The sequence below is a fragment of the Rattus norvegicus genome, chromosome 6 (assembly GCF_021556685.1).
Source record: "Rattus norvegicus strain SHRSP/BbbUtx chromosome 6, alternate assembly SHRSP_T2T, whole genome shotgun sequence".
Taxonomy (NCBI): Eukaryota; Metazoa; Chordata; class Mammalia; order Rodentia; family Muridae; genus Rattus; species Rattus norvegicus.
In genome coordinates, this window is record NC_141539.1 from 78,695,440 (window position 1) to 78,706,318 (window position 10,879).

General features: G+C 43.3%; 1 pseudogene; it reads left to right on the forward strand.

Annotated features, from left to right (window-relative positions):
- The first annotated feature begins 3,217 nt into the window (after positions 1–3,217).
- LOC148005247 (large ribosomal subunit protein eL27 pseudogene) lies at positions 3,218–3,573 on the forward strand (annotated as a pseudogene).
- The last annotated feature ends 7,306 nt before the right edge of the window (positions 3,574–10,879 follow it).

Sequence of the window (10,879 nt, forward strand, 5' to 3'; positions counted from 1 at the left end):
CTTGGCTGTCCTGAACTCCCTTTGTAGATCAGGCTGGCCTCAAACTCAGAGATCTGCCGGCCTCTGCCTCCCGAGTGCTGGGATAAAGGTATTCACAACCAGCACCCGGGTGATTATTTACTTTTGAGGCTGGAGAGATGGTTCAGCAGTTTAAGAGCACAGTTATTCTTGCAGAGGACCCAGGTTTAACTCCCAGCACCCACATGGTTGCTCACAATGATCTGTAACTCTAATCCCAGGGATTTGACTCCCTCTTCTGGCCCCCACAGGCTTTGCATGACTGTGACACACAGACACACCTGCAGGTAAAACATACACATAAAATAAAAATAAAGCTTAAAATATTTAGTCTTGGGATAGAGAGATGGCCCAGCAGTTAAGAGCACTGATTCCTCTTCAGAGTACCCAGGTTCAATTCCAAGCAACCACACAGCAGCTAACAACTGTCTGTATTTCCAATTCCAATACTCTTTTTTTGTACAGACACACATGCAGACTAAATATCCACACTGATAAAATAAATAAACCTTTTTAAACATTTACTTTTATTATTTTTATAAGTGTGTGTGTGTGTGTGTGTGTGTGTGTGTGTGTGTGCGCGCGCGCGCGCGCGCACGTGCGCATGAAGAGCTGATTCCGGAAGTAGAAGTGGTTGTGAGCTGTCTGATGTGGATGCTAGGGACTGAGAGCATTACACGCTCGTAATTATTTAGCCCTCTCTCCAGTTCCACAATTAATCATTAGTTTGAAAGGCACAGGCACAGATCTGGTCAGGCAGGGTAGTGCAGGCTTGTAACTCAGAACTGAGGAAGTTGAGCAGGAGGATCTTGAGTTCAAGTCAATGGGGGTGACATAGCAAGACACTGCTAAGGGGTGGGGCAGAAAGGAGGAGGAAGAAGATCATAAATATCAACGCTGGGGGCCAACAGAATTGTTCAGCGGGTAAAGGTATTTGCTGTCAGGTTTGCCTACCTTAGAAGATAACTGACTTCCACACATTGCTCTTTAAATGCATGCTAGGGCATGAGTTCACCACCTAACCCCAATAAATAAATGAAATGTAATAAAAATATTTGGAGCTGGGAAGATGGCTCTGTGGCTAAAGTGCTTGCCGTGAAAGCATGAAGAACTGAGTTCTGTTCCCAACACCCACATACGTTTGGCATAGGAATGGGCAGTGGTGGTGCACACCTTTAATCCCAGCCGTCGGGAGGCAGAGGCAGGCAGATCTCTGTGAGTTTAAAGGTAGCCTGTTCTACAGAGTGAGTTCCAGGACAGCCAGAGATGTTACACAGACAAACCCTGTCTCAAAAGCAAGCAAACAAACAAACGTTTGGCACACATCTCTAGCTTCAGAGCTCCTGGTGATGGTGGTGAAGACAGACAATTCTAGCCAGCCTAGCTAAAATGGTTCCCTGAGAGACCCTGCCTCAAAAAAATAAAGTGGAGAAGAAGCTACAGAAATAGCTCAGTGATTAGGGGCACTTGGCTTGATTCCCAACACCTACACAGTAGTTAATGAATTATCTATAATTCTAATTCCAGGAAATTCCTCTTCTGACCTTTGTGCATAATAAACACATGTGGTATACAGGCATATAAAAAGGCAAAGGGCCACAATCATTAATTTCTAAAAAAATAAATAAGGATCTGGATGTGGTGGCACACATATTTAATCCTAGCACTCTGAAGGTAGAGGGAGGAACTCTGTGAGTTCAAGGCTAGCCTGGTCTACATAAGAAGTTCCAGGCTAACCAGGACTACAATCGTAAGATCCTGTCTCAAAACAGCAGCAGCAGCAACAACGACAAATAAGGTGGAGAGTCACAGAGGAAGGCCCTGGACGTTGGTCTCTGGCGTCCACATGTGCACACACAGGCAACTGCAACTTCACTGAGCTGTACAGAGTGCATATACACGCGTGAGTGGATCTGCACTGTTGATGCATGCACAGCCACATCAAGGACCCCTATGTCTCACCTCAGACATGGAAACAGCAAATCCTCCACCAGCTCAGGCTCAGGGAAGTGGCAAAGCCCTGGGCAAAGAAAGAATATTGACCGTACAGAGAGTATCAACCACATCAAGCACAGCCTCCCCACAGGATGACTTCATCCTGAGACGCCCATGTAAACCGCCCACTGAAACTGGGTACCGTGCTCCTTGTTCAGCTGTACAAAATAAATGGTCATTCCTCAGCTCAGATGTGTACAATAGACGCGCTGAGTTCCCAGGCTGCCGTGGCAAGTGTGGCTCCATCACAGAGGATGGCCCACACGACCCCAGCCTCTTTGTTGGTGTAAATCTTCACTCCCTCAATTCCTTCAGTCCCTAGTAGTGCAGAACACAGCAACCAACAAGAGATTTAACTTCTCCTAGCCTTCCATTTAATTACATTTTAAAAGCGTTGTCATTTCTCCTACCTCCTACCTCTCAAGGTACCTGCCCTGGATGTAGTTTTCACTGCCTCCTTCCTGGCTTCCTGGAGCTTCTTCTTTTTCTTAGATTAAAAATAGATTTCCCAGTTCAGTCCCCAGCCCCCCCCCCCAAAAATAGATTTCCCCCAACTCAAGGCCAGCCTGGTCTACAAAGTGAGCCTAGGACAGCGAGGGCTATTACACAGAGAAACCCTGTCTCAAAAGCCAAAAAAAAAAAAAAAAAAAAAAAAAACCAAAAAAAAAAAACCATAAAATATATTCTGATTATGGTTTTCTCCTCCAAATCCTCCCAGATCCTCCCCCACTGACCCAGATCCACATCCTTTCTTGCCCTCTATTATTAGAAAACAATAGGCATCTAAAAAACCAAAAAGTTATAACAAAATAAGAGAAAAATAAGCAAACCTGAATAGGACAAAACACACAAGCAGAAAAAAAAGCAGAGAGAGAGAGAGAGAGAGAGAGAGAGAGAGAGAGAGAGAGAGAGAGAGAGAAAGTAACACACATAGGCCAGAGACACTCATTGGCAAACAGAAATCCCAAAGAAACACAAAATTGGAAACCATGATATATAAGCAAAAGACCTTTAGGGTAAGAAGAGAAGAAAAGAAAATGTTCAGTAAACCATTATGAGATCAAAAACCAACCAACCAACCAACCAAAACCAAAACTCACAGCCAAAACCTTCCAAAAATACTACCGGGTTTGTTTTGTGTTTGCCAGTTACTGTTGGGCATGGGGCCTGCCCTTGCCGGCTGCTTGCTGTCGCTGAAATAGACAAGTTCATGAAATCTGGGAAAGTGGTGCTGGTCCTGGCCAGATGCTATCTGGATGCAAAGCTGTCATTGTGAAGAACATTGATGACGGCACCTCAGAGCCCTTGTGGCTAGAACTGACCGCTATCCTGGAAAAGTGACAGCTGCCATGGACAAGAAGAAAATTGCCAAGCGAGCCAAGATCAGGTCCTTTGTGAAAGTTTATAACTACAGCCACCTCAGGCCCAGCTCTTGTCAATGAGGATGCGTTCAGAGACCCAGCTTTGAAATGCAAGGCCAGGCAGGAGGCCAAGGTCAAGTTTGAGGATTGATACAAGACAGGGAAGAATAAATGGTTTTTCCAGAAGCTTCGCTTTTAGGTATATTTTTTTGTTTTAATCATTAAAAATTTGTTAAAAAAAAGAATAGTTTGTGTACCCAGTGAGCCTCCAATTGGATAAAAGTAATTGGCGATAGCTCCTGGGTTAGGGATGTGGCCTTTGTCCACTTCCACTCTAAGCACTGGGATCCTGTGCATGCTGCCACAGCCTCTGTGAGAGTTCACATGTCCCGCTGCATTTAGAAGGCCCTGTTTCCCTGATGTCCTCTGTCCCCTCTGTTTTCTTTCTTCCACACATTCTCATTACAGTATCAGTCAGAGGTGCATTCCAGAAAGAGCAACCGCTCTGCCTTGACAGGAAGAGTAGTTCTTCAGCTACTACAGGTTTCCCATTTGACCTTGTGACATGGTAGCCTCAAGGACCTGGCTCATGCCACCTCTCCCAACTTCTCCAAGGGCTTCACACTAAGTCCACTTGCTGTGCTGCTTGGCAGTGGCTGTGGACGGCTTGCCTTCTGTCATCTCACCCCACGGAGTCCAGCTGGATACTCCTTCTCCTAACTCCAAATTCACTCCTCCTGTTAGTTCTTGTACTCTATCATTGCCCTAGCACAGCATATCAAGAAAAGTGATGCACACAAATAATTTGGAATTTTTGAGAATAAAAAAGGCACGCATGCTTGTTGAATGGAGCTGAATTGGATGTACCGATCTGAGTAACCGGGAAGCAGAGAAGGGATGCCTTCCAGAGTGATTCACAGCTGCAGGTGATCAAATTTCTCCACAGTAAACATAAATCTTACATTGCTGTAAGCCTGGGGATTACCAGACTCTCTTGGAACAGCACGCAAAAAACAAGCACCCTCTTATGCTAAGTGAAAGCTAAGGAGTTACTATTAGGCCTGCGGAATATGAGGCAAATTAATAAAAATTACTTCTTTATCATTTGTAGAGTGCATCTACTTAATGCAAAACACAGACATCTTGCTTCATCTTCAAGCTTTTAGCAAAGACAAACAGAATATAGGTAGCTTAATTCAGGCAGGAATTAGTACCTATTAAACTTTATCACACAATTAATAGGAAGGAAGAGTTTCGGTATATTTGAAATTATTTTGTTAAAACAATTCATGCATATGGTGCACACTATCAATGCCCAAAAGTAGGAGGCATAACAATACAGGAAAAATTTGTGGTTTCAAATATTTATGGTAAAAATACAAATGAACTGGGCATAATGACAAGCCTGTAAGGACAACACTAGGAAAATGGAGGTTGAGGAGTTCAAGACTAGCCTTGGCTACATTACCCCAAGTTCTGTGAGAGCCTGAGCTATATGACATCTTGTCTCATGAAACTAAAACCAACTGTCTTAGTCAGGGTTTCCACTGCTGTGAAGAGACACATGACCAAGGCAACTCTCATAAGGACAACATTTAATTGGCGCTGGCTTACAGTTCAGAGGCTCAGTCCATTATCATCATGGCAGGCATGGCACTGGAGGAACTGAGAGTTTACATCTTCATCCAAAGGAAGCCAGGAGCAGACTGTTTTCAGGTAGCTAGGAGGAAGGTCTCAAAATCAACCCCACAGTGACACACTTCCTCCAGCAAGGCCACGCCTCCTAACAGTGTCATTCCCTGGGCCAAGCATATTCAAACCACACCAACCAAGCATACATGCATATCCTAAAATTCCAAGCTTTGCTGGGCATGGCAGTGTACAGCTTTAATCCCAGCACGCAGGAGGCAGAGGCATGCAGATCTCTGTGAGTTCAAGGCCAGGCTGTGTTTCAGTAAAAAATTTAAAAAGGGTTTCTTTTATCCTGTGCTAGCCAGCACCATAGGGCCACATAGGGACACATGGCATCTGCTGGATATTTTCATCTCAGTCAGCAAAGCGTCTCACCTGCTAAGCTCCATCCCATTTCACACTGCCAATGGCTACTGTCTGAGCCCTGCAGCCATCTCTGTGCCCATCCAGTCCCCAAGGCGGGTCGCTACCACGCCAGCTTCATGCAGAGACCGCCAATCTCGCGGCTCTCTTACTGAGGACTCTGCTCACATTTCCAGCATCCACCCCCTGGTCCCAGCAGCTGCTACCTCTTGTAACTCTGCTGATGCTTTGTTTATATTCCCAACATCTGCCCCCTAATAGTTATGGTATAAACTCCCAACAGCCCGTTAAAATCAAGACTCAACAAACTGCAACCCAACAATCAGATTTATATGTTAAATTCTCAATCCACAGTACATCTACATAGTAAACTCACAACCAATTGATAAGGATATAAACCGCCCACCTAGGTAAGATAAATTTGCCTACAGAAATCCATCCCAGTTACCTTGGCAATTCAAGACCACCTGGATCTGGGTCATTCTTCTCAATCTCCATCTTGATTCTCCTTCCTTCTTCTTTCTGGCCTTACAAAAGCTTTGTCCCCACCTTATTTTTTTACTGTCCAATCATGGCCTTGACCTAACTGGAGCTAGTCCTCACCTGCATATAGACAGGTGGTCTATATGCACACCTACACACCTGGTCTACACAGAGAACCCCAGGACGGCCAGAACTGTATGTAAAACTCTGTTACCAAACAAACAAACAAACAAACAAACAAACAAACAGTGTGCTATGTTGTTTATTCATATGAGCATGCAAGTGGGCTCCCCCCCCCCCGCCTCTCTCTCTCTCTCTCTCTCTCTCTCTCTCTCTCTCTCTCTCTCTCCTCTCTCTCGACAGGATTTCTTTGTGTTCTTCAGCTAGCTCTGTAGACCAGGCTGGCCTTGAATTCAAGAGATCTGCCTGCCTCTGTCTCCCAATTGCTGGGACTAAAGGCATATGCTATCACTGCCAGGTTCTCTCTCTTTAAAACTTTTTTTAAAAATTTGATTTTGTGTGTGTGGGAGCAGGAGCACCATGGCATGTGCTTGAGGTCGGAGGACACCTTGTGGGATTTTTCTATCCCTCACCATGGGTTGTGGTGATGGAACTCGGGTCCTCAGATCTAGCAGTAGAGGCATCTCACTGGCTCTGAACATGTTACTTCAGAAATAATACAATTTTTTAAAACTCCACAATTAGGTGTTGGGTTTTTATTGTTTTTGAAACTGGATTTCTCTATATAGACCTGACTGTCCAGGAACCCATTCTGTGGACCAGGCTGGCCTCCAACTCCGATCCATCTGCCTCTGCCTTCTAAGTGCTGGGATGAAATGTTTACGTCCTCAGGGCAGGGCCCATGACTAAGTTTTAAACATTTATTTTTATGTATATGGGTGTTTGCCTGCATATATGTGCATGCACAAATAAAATGCCTAATGGGGTCAGAGGAAGGCATCAGATCCTTTGGAACTGGATATACACATAGCTGTCAGATACAATATGGATGCTAGGAACTGAACATGGTCATCTGCAAGGTCAACAAGTGTTAATCACTGAGTCATCTTTACAGTTCCCCACAACTAGTTTTTAAGAGTTGCCCAGTAGAAGCTAGGTATGGTGGTATAGGTCTGTAATCATAGGCCTTAGGAAGCAGAGACAGGAGGATCCCAAGTTAAAGACTAGCCTGGGCTACACGGAGTTCCAGAGTAATCAACCTTGGCTATAAAGTGAGATGTTCTTTAAAAAAAAAATACCCTAAAGAGGAATATCCAGAAAAATGTCAACCATACCACATCAGCCAAAACTTCAAAACTTTCCTATAAGGATGTCCTTAGATTTTTTTTTTTTTTTTTGGTTCTTTTTTTCGGAGCTGGGGACCGAACCCAGGGCCTTGCGCTTCCTAGGCAGGCGCTCTACCACTGAGCTAAATCCCCAACTCCGTCCTTAGATTTTTTTTTAAAAAAGTGTAAGGATCATTTCTAGTATTCCACTCATTATTTTGTACGTTGCAAGTATTTGTGTTTGTTCTAATATTTCTTCATTATTTAATTGTCAAAAGCAGAAAATAAATCTGAGCAACAGATCGAAATAAGACTAGCTAAGAGTAGAAAACTTCTGTGGTGGCAATGACATTGAATGACATCTAATTCTGAAACTTTTTCTATAATTAGGACCCAAGACTGTGGAAAGCCGCAATAACATTCGCCATCACAAGATGGCGCTGGCTTCCGCTGCGCCAGCCCAACTTCCTTTCAGGAAACTAGCTGTTTGCGCATGTGCAAGAGTGTGTTCGCGCCAAGTCTTTGCCCACCCCGGGGCGTGCCAGTGAGATCATGGGTAAGCGACCAATCAGGCGTGGACGCACCATGCTAGGGTTTTATAAGCAGCGCCTTTCTGGGCCCCGGGTCTCTCCTCTTCAAGATGCAATAAACGCTTTGCTGCAGAAGGATCCTGGTGTCCGCGCATGTTCTTGCTGGCGGGACGATAGCGCGCGACATTTGGTGCTGAAACCCGGAAAAAACGCCTCACCGTCGTCAGCGCCGAGGAGAGCCTCCATTCGCGGAGAGGGTCCAGAATTGCAGGTAAGCTCTGAGAGGCATATTTGGTCTTGATACAGCATGTCAGAAACAGAGCGAGGTGAAAGCTTTAAGAAGGAAAGGTGCACATAAGAAAAAAGGCCCTTCCAAGGACTGTAGATCCGAGGAAGCGAGAGATAGGGGAAAGGACGCCCCGGGAGAGAAACAGGGAAAGGAGGAGAAAGCCCCAAAAAGGAAAAGCCTTTATCCGGTAAAGGAGTTAGAGGCTTTGGGGCTTGATAGTTCAGAAACAGATGAGCTTAGCCCCTCTGAGGAAGAGGATTTAGAAGATGAGGCAGCTCGCTATGAAGAAGAAAGATATGGGCCTAGGTGGAGAGCCACTGTGAAGAAACCAAAAGTTATGGATCCTTTGTGGGCAAGGCTGGTAATTTTGTTTATTTTTTTCTTTGTATGGGAAGCCGTTACAGCCGTTAGGACAGGTCAGAGGATCCTTACAGAGCAACAAGAAAGTATGTCGGAGGGAGAAAAGGTCTCTAAAGAAAAAAAAAAAAGAAAAGGAGATAAAAGGAACACAGGATTTTGGGAGAAAAATTTTGTCTTTGTGCTTGTAAAAGGTGTGATTAGGCTCTGGAAACTTCACAGAGTCATACTGATCAGATTTGATAGAGGTAGACCACCTGAAAAATTTATTCAGGAGAATCAAACAAAAGAACATCTCAACGCCCATGCACAGCTTGATGGAGTTAATGTAATTGGGTTGTGAGTGGAAATATTCAGGACTGTGTTTCACTTCCATACCATTTGTGAATGTCAGTTGTGCTGCTCAGATATCCCGTAATATATCTCAGTATCTTACAGGAATTTGGTTTCAACACGTTGATGGACTAGTCCAGGAATTGAGACAATCCATCGTCCATATCAACTCCACTCGAGTGGATGGTCACCGTGGAAGTGGTGGGAAAGGGGAAATCCTACCTCTCTGCTGACTCCTATTGCAATCTGGGTCCCTTTGATGGGACACCATCTAGTTTTTTCCCCTCTGTCTATTGTCTGTCCTTGGTGCACCAATCTGTCCATGTCTGTCAGTTTATGTCTGTGGTTTTTGTTTCTCGTTGTTTAAATGTTTTATGTTTCATGTTCAAAAGAAAAAATGGTAAAAACCTTATCTGCCAGTCGTTCACACCTTGATTTGGTTTTAACTCGTTTCAAAAAGGAACAAATGAATAAAAAGCAGTTTCAATCGGCCTTTAGAGCCCTGCACCTGTAGCTAGGAGCATAGGTCAGCTGGAGAAGCTGCCCGGGGGTGAGTGTCTATATGAGCTGATCTTAAAGGCGCCAGCAGCTCCTCAGCTTCTTTGGTACAGGAGTTGATGGCTGTTTCTCTTAGAAAAATCTTTGACTGTGATTATTAGACTCAACAGGTGACAAGGTGCTTCTCTTAAAATCACAGCTAGAAAACTAAAAATGGTGCTTGGTGTAAATATTAAAGACATGTATAGCCACTTCAATTTTGTTTCTGATTGGTTTTAAATGTATAAATATGCTCTACATGCCTTGGTTATGTACTATTGGCTTTCAAGTTATTAGATATGGTTAAAAAGGTATAACATTGGTAACAGAAAGTTGACATAAAACTGATAATTTGGATGAAGTCATTCTAGACAACATGTGGCATGAGCCAACCTAGGGAAACAGGTCTAAATTGAGATAATATTTTTATGGAACTCTTATCCTAGAAACCAGGCTTCTAAAAGAATTTAGGGCAATGTCTCTTTGTTGAGGTATTGGAGACCGCACCATCGTGCATTCATATGTAGGAATTGACAGTCAAACTTTGTAACATGAAGGATAGACTCGGCGTTTTGGAGACTGAATTTTGGAGACTAGGTTGTTAGAGGTTGAGTTTTGCTTTCCAAAGTTGTGGTTTGCCCTGAAGTTACTATATTTTGATCCTAATTCCACTGCCCCAAGAACAGCTGCCTAGTCACATACTCAGAACTCAGGTGACCTTCCAAAGTTGTGGCTGTGCTCTGGTGTTACAAGGAGAACTTAAGGATTTGATTAAGGATTGCCAGTGTTACATTGACTAAATCAAACTTATTTGGAATTAAGAAAAAAATCAAACAGGTAGAGATTGTTGCAGGATTTACGAAGGATTGATGAGGTTTTAGAACTTGTGAGAGCATTACAGCCTGTTTGCTTACTCCAACTGCCATTTCAAGATAGATTTAGAGGATTGTTTTTATGCAGTTTGTTTACGTCCTGGCAATTGTAAGTTTTCATTTTGTGAGCTTGCTTATAATTTTAGAGAGCCCATGAAGTGATATCATTAAAAATTTTTACAAAAGAATGGCTAATAGCCTTATTATGTAATTTTGTTGCTTCTTCAATGTAAGAAGTTAGAACTTTGAATCTTTCAGTGTATATAGAAATTTTTACTACAAACCTTTGCTCTCAAATTGAGCTTTAATATTTGGGGAGTAGCTGTTACACTACTCCAGAAAAGAATATTTGAAACTAATTTTAAACTTCTAAGGATATGTTAGTTGGCTAAGTACCTCACCTTACCAGAGGACTTAGGTCTTTGTTATCCTCATTGGAAATAAAGTTTGTGAGGTGCTGGAGAGATGGCTTAGTGGTTAAGAACACTAAATACTGTTCCTTTATAGGACATTTAAGAACTCAAACTGGATTGCCTGGACCCCTTAACGAGGGAGGACAATGATATATCTTAATAAATAAAAAGGGGGAGTTATCCCTGTATGCTAAATAATGCTCCTTTTATTTCAATTTTAAAATTTGGATGCCAAGGAACCTCTGAGTGTTTATGGCACCCTACAACTAGGCATACTTCTGCCTAGGTGAAATAGAAAGATTCACGTATTGGCATGATCCTGTTCAGATATTTTATATGGGGAAGAGGGA